Source organism: Hypanus sabinus, chromosome 10 (assembly GCF_030144855.1).
Source record: "Hypanus sabinus isolate sHypSab1 chromosome 10, sHypSab1.hap1, whole genome shotgun sequence".
Classification (NCBI taxonomy): Eukaryota; Metazoa; Chordata; class Chondrichthyes; order Myliobatiformes; family Dasyatidae; genus Hypanus; species Hypanus sabinus.
Genome location: NC_082715.1, coordinates 23,789,484 through 23,799,938, shown reverse-complemented (window position 1 = coordinate 23,799,938; position 10,455 = coordinate 23,789,484). Strand labels below are relative to the sequence as shown.

At 46.0% G+C, this 10,455-nt stretch overlaps 1 pseudogene; it reads left to right on the top strand.

Moving 5' to 3' along the window:
* Positions 1-2,578: 2,578 nt before the first annotated feature.
* Positions 2,579-3,212, top strand: LOC132400265 (translationally-controlled tumor protein-like; annotated as a pseudogene).
* The last annotated feature ends 7,243 nt before the right edge of the window (positions 3,213-10,455 follow it).

Here is a 10,455-nt window from a genome sequence, read left to right as displayed (position 1 = left end):
AAAAAACAACACAAGTAAAAATAATTCGCGGTCCTATTGCTTAATCAGAGTTTATTGTTGAATGACCTCATAACACTGCAGTCTAAAAGCTAATTTAGAAATAACACAACATAAAAGACACTATTGAATGGAAGGTTTATTGATAATTGTAATGGAAGTAAACAGACATTAAGATACAGGACCATGAAAAGCCACAGAACCAGAACCGGGCAGGCTCTGAGGCAAAGGAGGGATGGATGAAGTCAGACAGAGTTATAGTGATAGGGGACTCAATATAAAGGGGTGAAGACAATATCGCATAGTTGATACAAGACATTCTGAGAGAGTATGGTGAGCAGCCAGAGGTCATAGTCCACCAGTGGGACCATGCCTGAGGTCCTGCAAAGGGATTTTAGGGAGCTAGGTAAAATTTTAAAAAACTGGTCTTCCAGAACAACAATTTCAGGTTTAGTAGTGCTACTGAGGTGAGAAATTGATACATAGTGCAGTTTAATATGCAGCTGAGGAGCTGGCGTAGGAGTTAAGACTTCAAGTTTATGGATCATTTGGCTCTCTTCCAGGGCAGATGGGACCTGTGCGATCAAGGCTGTTTGCATTGAAAATGGAGAGGAACTGATAACCTCACCAGGAGGCTTGCTAGAGCTGCTCAAGAAGGTTTAAACTAGAATGGCAGGGCATACGAGCCACAAGGTGATACGACAGGCAAGACTGAAAAGGCCAGCAAAGGGCAGGATAATAGACATGGTGGGACTGATGGGCAGAAATATGGTTATTTCAATACTGAGAATGAAGTAAGGAGGATGAACTTAGAGCCTGGGTCAATGCATGGAATTGTGACATTTTGGGCATTACAGAGATCTGGCCATGCGGGGGAAAGGTCTGGTAGCTCAGCATCCCTGGTTTTCATTGTTTTAGGAATAAGGATGAGAAAGGTAAAAGTAAGGGAACCTTGGATGACCCAAGACATCCTAAATTTTGTCAGGAAGGAAAAGGAAGCATACCTAAGGTTTAGGAAGCTAAAATCATACTAATCCAGAGGTTCCCAGCCTATGGTCCACAGACCCCTTGGTTAATGGCAGGGTCCATGGTATAAAAAAAGTTGGGAACCCCTGTACTAAGCCAATACAGAATATAAAGATAGCAGGAAAGTGCTCAAACAAGCATTAAGAAGGATGAATATTAAATAAGTGAGGTAGTATTCACGGGTTCAATGTCCATTTAGGAATTGGATAGCAGAAGAGAAGAGGCTGTCCCTGAATCACTGAGTGTGTAATTTTAGGCTTCTGTACCTCCTACCTGATGGTAACAGTGAGAAAAGGGCAAGCCTTGGATGCTGGAGGTCCTTAATAATGGACGCTGCCTTTTGGAGACACTGCTCCTTGAAGATGTCCTGTGTACCTTGTAGGCTAGTACTCAAGATGGAACCAATTAAATTTGTAAACCTCTGCAGCTTCTTTTGGTCCTGTGCAGTAGCCACCACCCCCCCCCCCCCCAGCACCCCCAACATACCAGACAGTGAAGCAGCTTGTCAGAATGCTCTCCACAGTACATCTATAGAAGTTTTTGAGTGTACTTGTTGACATACCAAATCTCTTCAAACTCCTAATGCTATCTTGCCTTCTTTTTACCTGCATTAATATGTTGGGACCAGGTTAGGTCCTCAGAGGTCTTGACACCCAGGATCTTGATACTGCTCACTTTCTCCACTTCTGATCCCTGTATAAGGATTGATATGTGTTTTTTGTCTTACCCTTCGTGAAGTCCACAGTCAGCTCTTTCAGCTTACTGACATTGAGTGCCAGGTTGTTGCTGCGGCACCACTCAAGTAGTTGGCATATCTCACTCCTGTATGCCCTCTCATCTCCATCTGAGATTCCACCAACAATGGTTGTATCATCAGCAAACTAATAGATGGTATTTGAGCTATGCCTAGCCACACAGTCGTGTGTATAGAGAGAGTAGAGCAGTGGGCTAAGCACACACCCCTGAGGTGCGCCAGAGTTGATAATCAGCGAGGAGTATATGTTATCACCAATCCGCACAGATTGTGGTCTTCCATTTAGGAAGCCGAGGATACAGTTGCAGAGGGAGGTACAGAGGCCCGGGTTTTGTAACTTCTCAATCAGGATCATGGGAATGATGGTGTTAAATGCTGAGCTATAGTCGATGAACAACATCCTGACATAGGTGCTTGTATTGTCCAGGTGGTCTATGGCTGTGTGAAGAGCCTATTGTGGCCACAGGCAAATTGCAATGGATGCAGGTCCTTGCTGAGGCAGGAGTTCAGCCTAGTCATGACCAACCTCTCAAAGGATTTCATCACTGTAGTTGCGAGTGCTACCGGGTGATAGTCATTAAGGAAGCTCACATTATTCTTCTTAGGCACTGGTATAATTGTTGACTTTTTGAAGCAAGTGCAAACTTCCACCTGTAGCAGTGAGAGGTTGAAAATGTCCTTGAAAACTCCCACTAGTTGGCTGGCACAGGTTTTCAGAGCCTTACCAGTTACTCCATTGGGACTTTCCACCTTGCAAGGGTTCACCCTCTTTAAAGACAGCCTAGCTTTTTCGGTCGGGATTGCAGGGCCGTAAGGTGCGTCCTTCCATCGCCATGAGGCTCTTCAGGTGTGTCGTTTCGGGAGATGAGGTGTTCTCCGACATCTACAAGATCAAGGAAGGCCCGAAGGGTCTCACTTACAAGGTGGAGGGCAAGTATGTTAGCAGAACTGAAGGAGGGATTGATGACTCATTAATTGGTGGCAATGCTTCCCAAGAAAGTCCTCCTGAGCTGTCTGACATGCTAACGGTCAGTGGAGTTGACACTATCTTGAATCACCATCTCAAAGAAACTTATTTCGCCAAAAATGATTACAAAGTTTACATAAAGGAGTACATGAAACGCCTGAGAGAAAAAAATTCAAAAAGAAAACCCAGAAGCATTGGAAAATTTTACTTTGAGTGCTAAGGCTGTTGTTGGAGATATTCTAAGTAACTTTTCAGACTATAAGTTTTATGTAGGTGAAAATATGGATACTGAAGGGATGGTTGCATTGCTAATTTATCATCCAGATGGTACTCCATATATGGTTTTCTTCAAGGATGGTTTGGAAATTGAGAAATGTTAAATCTGCCTGCAACTCATCATGTTGGATTTGTCAGTCACAATGACTGAATGTTCATATTACCTGCAATAAACTTGGAACTGGTAAAAATAAATAACTAAATAAATAAAGACAGCCTAACATCAGTCGGCCTCTGAGATGGAGTTCACAGGGTCACCATGTGCAGCAGGGATCTTCACAGCTGCAGTTATCTTCTCCCTTTCAAAGCATGCATAGAAGGTGTTGAGTTCATCTGGTAGTGAAGCATCGCTTCCATTCATGTTTCGCTTTGTAGGAAGTAATGTCCTGCAAACCCTGCCAGAGTTGTCATACATCCAATGTCGCCTCCAACCTCATTCAAAATTGTTTCTTCACCCTTGAAATAGCCCTCTGCAGATCATACCTGGTTTTCTGGTACAGACCTGGGACACCAGACTTAAATGCCATAGATCTAGCCTTCAGCAGACGATGTACCTCCTGGTTCATCCACGGCTTGTGGTTTGGGAATGTACAGTAACACTGTGTAGGCACTCACTCATCTGCACAGGTTTTAATGAAGTCAGTAACAACTGCAGCATACTCATTCAGATTTGAAGATGAATCCTTGAATACAGTCCAGTTCACCGATTCAAAGCAGTCCTGTAAGTGCTCCTGTGCTTCCCTTGTCTATACCTTCTTGATCCTCATTACTGGTGCTGCAGTTTTCAGTCTCTGCCTGTACTCAGGGAGTAAAAGTACAGCTAGGTGATCAGACTTCCCAAAGTGAGGGCATAGAATAGCACAGAGGCAATCTCGATGGTGGTGTACAGGGATCCAGTGTGTTGTTTCTTTTGGTATTGCAAGTAATCTGTTGATAGTAATTGCTTAATGACTTTTTCAGACTGACCTGGTTAAAATCCCCCAAAATGATGGTGATATTAGGGTGTGCTGTTTCGTGCATGTTGATCCTATTGCTCAGATCATCTAAAGCCTGATTGATATTGGCCTGTGGTTGAATGTATACCACTACAAAATGATCCTGGAAATCTCCCGTGGTAGGTAAAAAGGACGGCACTTAACTGCTAGATATTCCAGGTCTGGTGAGCAGAATTGGAACATCATTGATATATTTGTGCACCAAGAAGAGTTGATCATGAGGCATACTCCTCCACACTCTGCTTCTCAGAGACTCTATATCCTGATGGTGTATAGTAAACCCATTGATCTGAATTGCTGCGTCCGGTACAGAATGGGTTAACCAGGATTCCCTGAAACAAAGGACTCACATGGTCCTAATGTCCCTCTGATTCGCCACCCTAGCACATCCTTTCTAAGATGAGGGGCCTAAAACTGCTCACAATACTCCAACTGAGGCCTCATTAGTGCTTTATGAAGTCTCACGTTATATCCTTGCTTTTATATTCTAGTCCTCTTGAAACAAGTGCTAGCATTGCATTTGCCTTCCTCATCACAGACTCACACATGCAAATTAGCCCGTAGGAAATTCTGCATAAGGGCTCCCAAGTGTCTTTGCGCCTCAGATTTTTGTATTTTCGCTGCATTTAGAAAACAGTCAACCCTTTCATTTCTTCTGCCAAAGTGCATGACCAGACACTTCCCAACATTGCATTCTATTTGTCACTTCTTTGCCAATTCTCCAAATCTGTCTAGGTCTTTCTGTAGCCTATTTGCTCAAAACTAAGTGCCCCTCCACCTATCTTCATATCATCTATAAACTTTGCAACAAAACCATTTAATCTCTCATATAAAGCATTGACATATAATGTAAAAAGAAGTGGTCCCAACACAGACCCCTGTGGAATACCACTAGTCGCCGGCAGTCAACCAGAAAAGGCTCCCTTTATTTCCACCCTTTGCCTCCTGCCAATCAACCGCTGCTTTATGCATATTAGAATATTTCCTGTAATACCATTGGATTGTAGCTTGTTAAATAGCCTCATGTGTGGCTCCTTGTCAAAGGTCATCTCATTTGTCTATCCTGCTCCTTATTTCTTCAAAGAATTCCAACAGATTTGTCAGGCAAGATTTTCCCTTGAGGAAACTATGCTAATTATGGGCTATTTTATCATGTGTCTCCAAGTACACTGAGACCTCATTCTTAATTATCGACTGCAACATCTTCACAACCACTGAGGTTAGACTAACTGGCCTATAGTTTCCTTTCTTCTGCTTCTCTCCCTTCTTAAAGAGTGGAGTGGCATTTGCAATTTACCAGTCTTCCAGAACCATTCCAGAATCTAGTCATTCTTGAAAGATCATTACTAATGCCTCCACATCTCTTCAGCCACCTCTTTCAGAACTCTGGGGTGTACACCATCTGGTCCAGATGACTTATCTGTCTTAGACTTTTCAGTTTCCCAAGAACCTTCTCTCACGTTATGGTAGCTTTACATACTTCATGACCCCTGATTCTCTAGAACTTCCACCATAGTGCTAGCGTCTTACACCATGGAGACTGATGCAAAATACTTATTCAGTTTGTCCATCATTTCATTGTTCCCCTTTGCTATCTCTCCACCATCATTTTCCAGCAGTCTGCTCGATCCACTCTCACTCTCTCTTTTACACTTCATGTATCTGAAGAAACTTTTGGTATCCTCTTTAATATTGTTAGCTAGCTTACTTTAATATTCCATTTTTACATTCTTGGTCACTTTGTACTTGCCTTCTTTTGGTTTTTAAAAACTTCCCAATCCTCTAAGTTCCCACTAATATTTGCTCTATTATGTGCCCTCTCTTTGGCTTTTATGTTGGCTTTGACTTCCCTTGTTAGCCACAGTAGTGCCCTCTTTCCTTCCCAATACTTCTTCCTCTTTGGGATGTATATATTCTGTGCCTTCTGAATTGCTTCCAGAAATTTCAGCCATTGCTGCTCTGCTGTCAACCCTGCCAGTGTTCTTTTCCAACTAATTCTGGCCATCTCCTCTGCCAGGCCCCTGTAATTCCCTTTACTCCACTGTAATACTGAAACAGAATCAGAATCAGAATCAGGTTTATTATCACCGGCACGTGACCTAAAATTTGTAAACATAGCAGCAGCAATTCAATGCAATACATAACCTAGCAGAGAGAGGAAAAAAAAACTAAATCATAACAATAAATAAACAAGTAAATCAATTATGTATATTGAATAGATTATTAAAAATGTACAAAAACAGAAATACTGTATTTTAAAAAAGTGAGGTAGTGTCCAAAGCTTCCAAGTCCATTTGGGAATCGGATGGTAGAAGGAAAGAAGCTGTTCCTGAATCACTGACTATGTGCTTTCAGGCTTTTGTACCTCCTACCTGATGGTAACAGTGAGAAATGGGCATGCCCTTGGTGCTAGAGGTCTTTAATAATGGACGCTGCCCTTCTGAGACACCACTTCCTAAAGATGTCCTGGGTACTTTGTAGGCTAGTGCCCAAGATGGAACTGACTAGATTTACAACCTTCTAAGCTTCTTTCAGACAGTGATGCAGCCTGTCAGAATGCTCTCCGTCTGACTTTAGCTTCTATTTTGCAAATTTCAGAGTGAATTCGGTCATATTGTGATCACTTTCCCCTAAGAGTCCTTTTACCTTAAGTTTTCTAATCAGTTCTGGTTCATTGCACTATATTCAGTCAAGAACAGCTGATCCTCTAGTAGGCTCAGTCAAGAGGCGCTCTAAAATGCCATCTCATAGGCACTCTAGAAAATCCCCCTCCTGGAATCCAGCACCAATCGAATTTTCCCAATCTACCTGCATATTGAAATTCCCCGCGGCTGTTGTAACATCCATACAATGCTGGAGGAACTCAGCAGATCAGGCAGCATCTATGAAAGAGTACAGTCAACATTTCAGGCCAAGACCCTTCATCAGGCCCTGATGAATTGTCTCGGTCCAAAACGTCGACTGTATTCTTTTCCATAGATACTGCTTGACCAGCTGAGTGTCACCTCTTTCTGAGGATTTGTTTTCAAAGTTGCCTCCTCTGCCTTCCTACCTATCTTTTTAATACAGTGTATATCCTTGGATATTAAGCTCCCAGCTGTAATCTTCTTTCAACTATGATTCTGTGATGCCTACAACATCATGATGCCAATCTGCAACCTGTACTGCAAGTTCATCTATCTTATTCCTGATGTACCATCAATAACTCTCTCTGAGATGTAAAGGCGAGATATCGGCTTTTATTGACTGAAAGAAGGAACAAGCAGTGGTTGACCACCATACTACATCCTGGAGACAGAGAGGCTGGGCTCAGACCTCAATCGCCTTTATGCAGGGGTCTGTGGGAGGAGCCACAGGAGCAGTCAGCAGGGGGCGTGTCCAGACAGGTATATGTAGTTCACCACATTCACCCCACCTTTGTTTTAAAAAATGAGTCCCCATGTGGCAAAGTTTCTTACAAGTATATTTACAGGTTAAGTCTTTCAGGTGGTCGAATCTGTCGCTGCAATCTACGTAGCACCGGCTGTGATTGCACAGACGCCGGTGGTGGTGATTGCACAGGCGCCGGTGGTGCTTGCACCAGAGATGGAGGTTGTGCTGGTTCCGGCCTAACTGGAGGTGTCAGCCCACTAGGTGTCAGTGATCCCTCACGCGTGTGCGAGGCGCCTGGATCTACGCGTACGAGATGCCCGGTATATGAGTGTTGTGAGGAGTCTGTGTAGGGCTTGGTGTGTGCATTGTCACCTCGGGTACAGGGTTCATAGTTACCGTGGAGTGTTCGGGGTAGTGGTCTGCTGCTCCTGCGGGCGCCAGGTCGTGGATGGAGACCATGTCCTCCCACCCATCAGGTAAGACCATGTAGGCATACTGGGGGTTCGCATGTAGAAGGTGAACCCTCTTGACCAGCGGGGAGTATTTATTACTCCTCACATGTTTCCGGAGCAGCACTGGCCCTGGGGACATCAGCCAAACTGGTAGGGTGGTCCCAGTGACAGACTTCCTGGGAAAAGAGAATAGGTGCTCGTGAGGGGTGGCATTGGTGGACGTACTGTGGTGAACTATATATACCTGTCTGGACACGCCCCCTGCTGACTGCTCCTGTGGCTCCTCCCACAGACCCCTGTATAAAGGCGATTGAGGCCTGAGCCAGGCCTCTCAGTCTCCAGGATGTAGTATGGTGGTCAACCACTGCTTGTTCCTTCTTCCAGTCAGTAAAAGCCAATATCTTGCCTTTACGTCTCAGAGTGAGTTATTGATGGTGCATCACGTACATAACAGGGAGCAGATAGAGTGGAGTGCCTCAGGGAGGACCTCCTGCCATTGAGAGACCGGCAACCCTTTTGACTTAAGGGCTAAAAGTGTGGCCTTCCAAACTGTGGCATTCTCCCTCTCCACCTGTCCATTTCCCCGGGGATTATAACTCGTAGTCCGACTAGTAGTAGTCAGACCCTAGCTAGCAGGTACTGGCGCAGCTCGTCACTCATAAAGGAGGACCCTCTATCACTGTGGATATAGCAGGGATATCTGAACAGAGTGAAGAGCTGGCACAGGACTTTATGACGGACGTGGTAGTGGTGTCGGGGCAGGGGATGGTAAAGGGGAACCGCGAGTACTCGTCGATAATATTGAGAAAATAGACATTGCAGTTGGTGGAGGGAAGGGGGCCCTTAAAGTCAATACTCAGTCGCTCAAAAGGGCGGGTTGACAAGTTGCGCCGTTTCAGGACGGTAGAAGTGCGGTTTGCACTCAGCGCAGATTTGGCAGTCCCTGGTCATCGTCCTGATGTCCTCCAGGGAGTACAGCAGGTTCTGGGCTTTCACGAAATGGTAAAGTCGGGTTCCCCTGGGTGTCAAAGATGTGCATGAAGGGCGTATAGCTGGTCGAGCTGTGCGCTAGCACATGCTCCCCGAGATAGGGCATCAGGGGGTTCATTGAGTCTGCCAGGCCAGTACAGGATGTCATAGTTGTAGGTGGAGAGTTCTATTCTCCACCGCAAAATTTTATCATTTTTGATTTTGCCCCGCGGTTGGTTGCTGAACATGAACGCAACCAAGCGCTGGTCGGTCAGCAAGGTGAACTTTTTGCCGGCAAGATAGTGCCTCCAGTGCCTAATAGCTTCCACTATGGCCTGGGCTTCTTTCTCCACCGTGGAGTGCTGAATTTCAGAGCCTTGAAGGGTACAAGAAAAGAATGCTACTGGCCTGCCTTCCTGAGTGCGGGTAGCAACAAGCGCGAAATCGGAGACGTCACTCTCTACTTGGAAGGGAATGGTCTCGTCCACCGCATGCATCGTTGCTTTGGCAATGTCCCCTTTAATGCAGCTGAAGGCTGCGCAGGCCTCAGCAGAGAGGGAAAAAGTGGTAGACTTGACCAGGGCCGGGCCTTGTCTGCGTAATGGGGGACCCATTGGGCGTAATAGGAAAAAAAACCCAGGCACTGTCTGAGGGCTTTGAGAGTGGTGGGAAGAGGGAGTTCTAACAGGGGGCGCATACGGTCGGGATCAGGGCCAATGACCCCGTTTTCCATGACATACCCAAGGATAGCGAGTCGGGTGGTTCCGAACACACACTTTTCCCTGTTATAAGTAAGGTTCAGGGCTTCGGCCACTTGGAAAAATCATTAGAGGTTGGCGTTGTGATCCGACCAGTCGCGACCACAGATGGTGATGTTATCCAGATAGGGAAATGTGGCCTTCAGTTGGCACTAGTCCACCATCTGGTCCATTTCCCTCTGGAAGACCGAGACACCATTTGTGACACCAAATGGGACGCGCAGGAAGTGATAGAGCCTGCCGCACGCCTCGAAGGCAGTGTAGGGGCAGTCCTCTGGGCGGATGGGGAGCTGGTGATAAGCGGATTTCAGATCTATTGTCAGGTACACCTTGTACTGAGCGATCTGGTTGACCATATCTGCGATGCGGGGTAGGGAGTACGCATCAAGCTGTGTGAACCTATTGATGGTTTGACTATAGTCCACGACCATCCTATTTTTCTGCCCGGTCCGAACAACAACCACCTGGGACCGCCAAGGGCTTGTGCTTGGCTCAATGATCCCCTCCCCAAGCAGCCGCTGCACCTCTGACTGAATGAAGGCCCTGTCCCCCGCGCTGTACCTCCTGCTTTTAGTTGCCACAGGTTTACAGTTGGGGGTCAGGTTGCCGAACAGCGATGGGGGAGGGATCTTGAGGGTGGAGAGGCTGCAAGTGGTGTCGGTAGCACAGCTGTCGGCATGGTGCTGGGCGGGACATGTGGTTCGGTGTGTGTGTGTGTGTGTGTGGGGTCAGTAGCGGGGTATATGGCGAAGTCCCACCAAACTGAGGATTCCTGACAGTGAGTGGTGGGAGGGGCCCGTCATATGCCATAGTCACACTTTCGAGATGGCTCTGGAAGTCCAGCCCCAATAGCACAGGTGAGGCATGATTAGTAGCGCAAAGTTCCGAT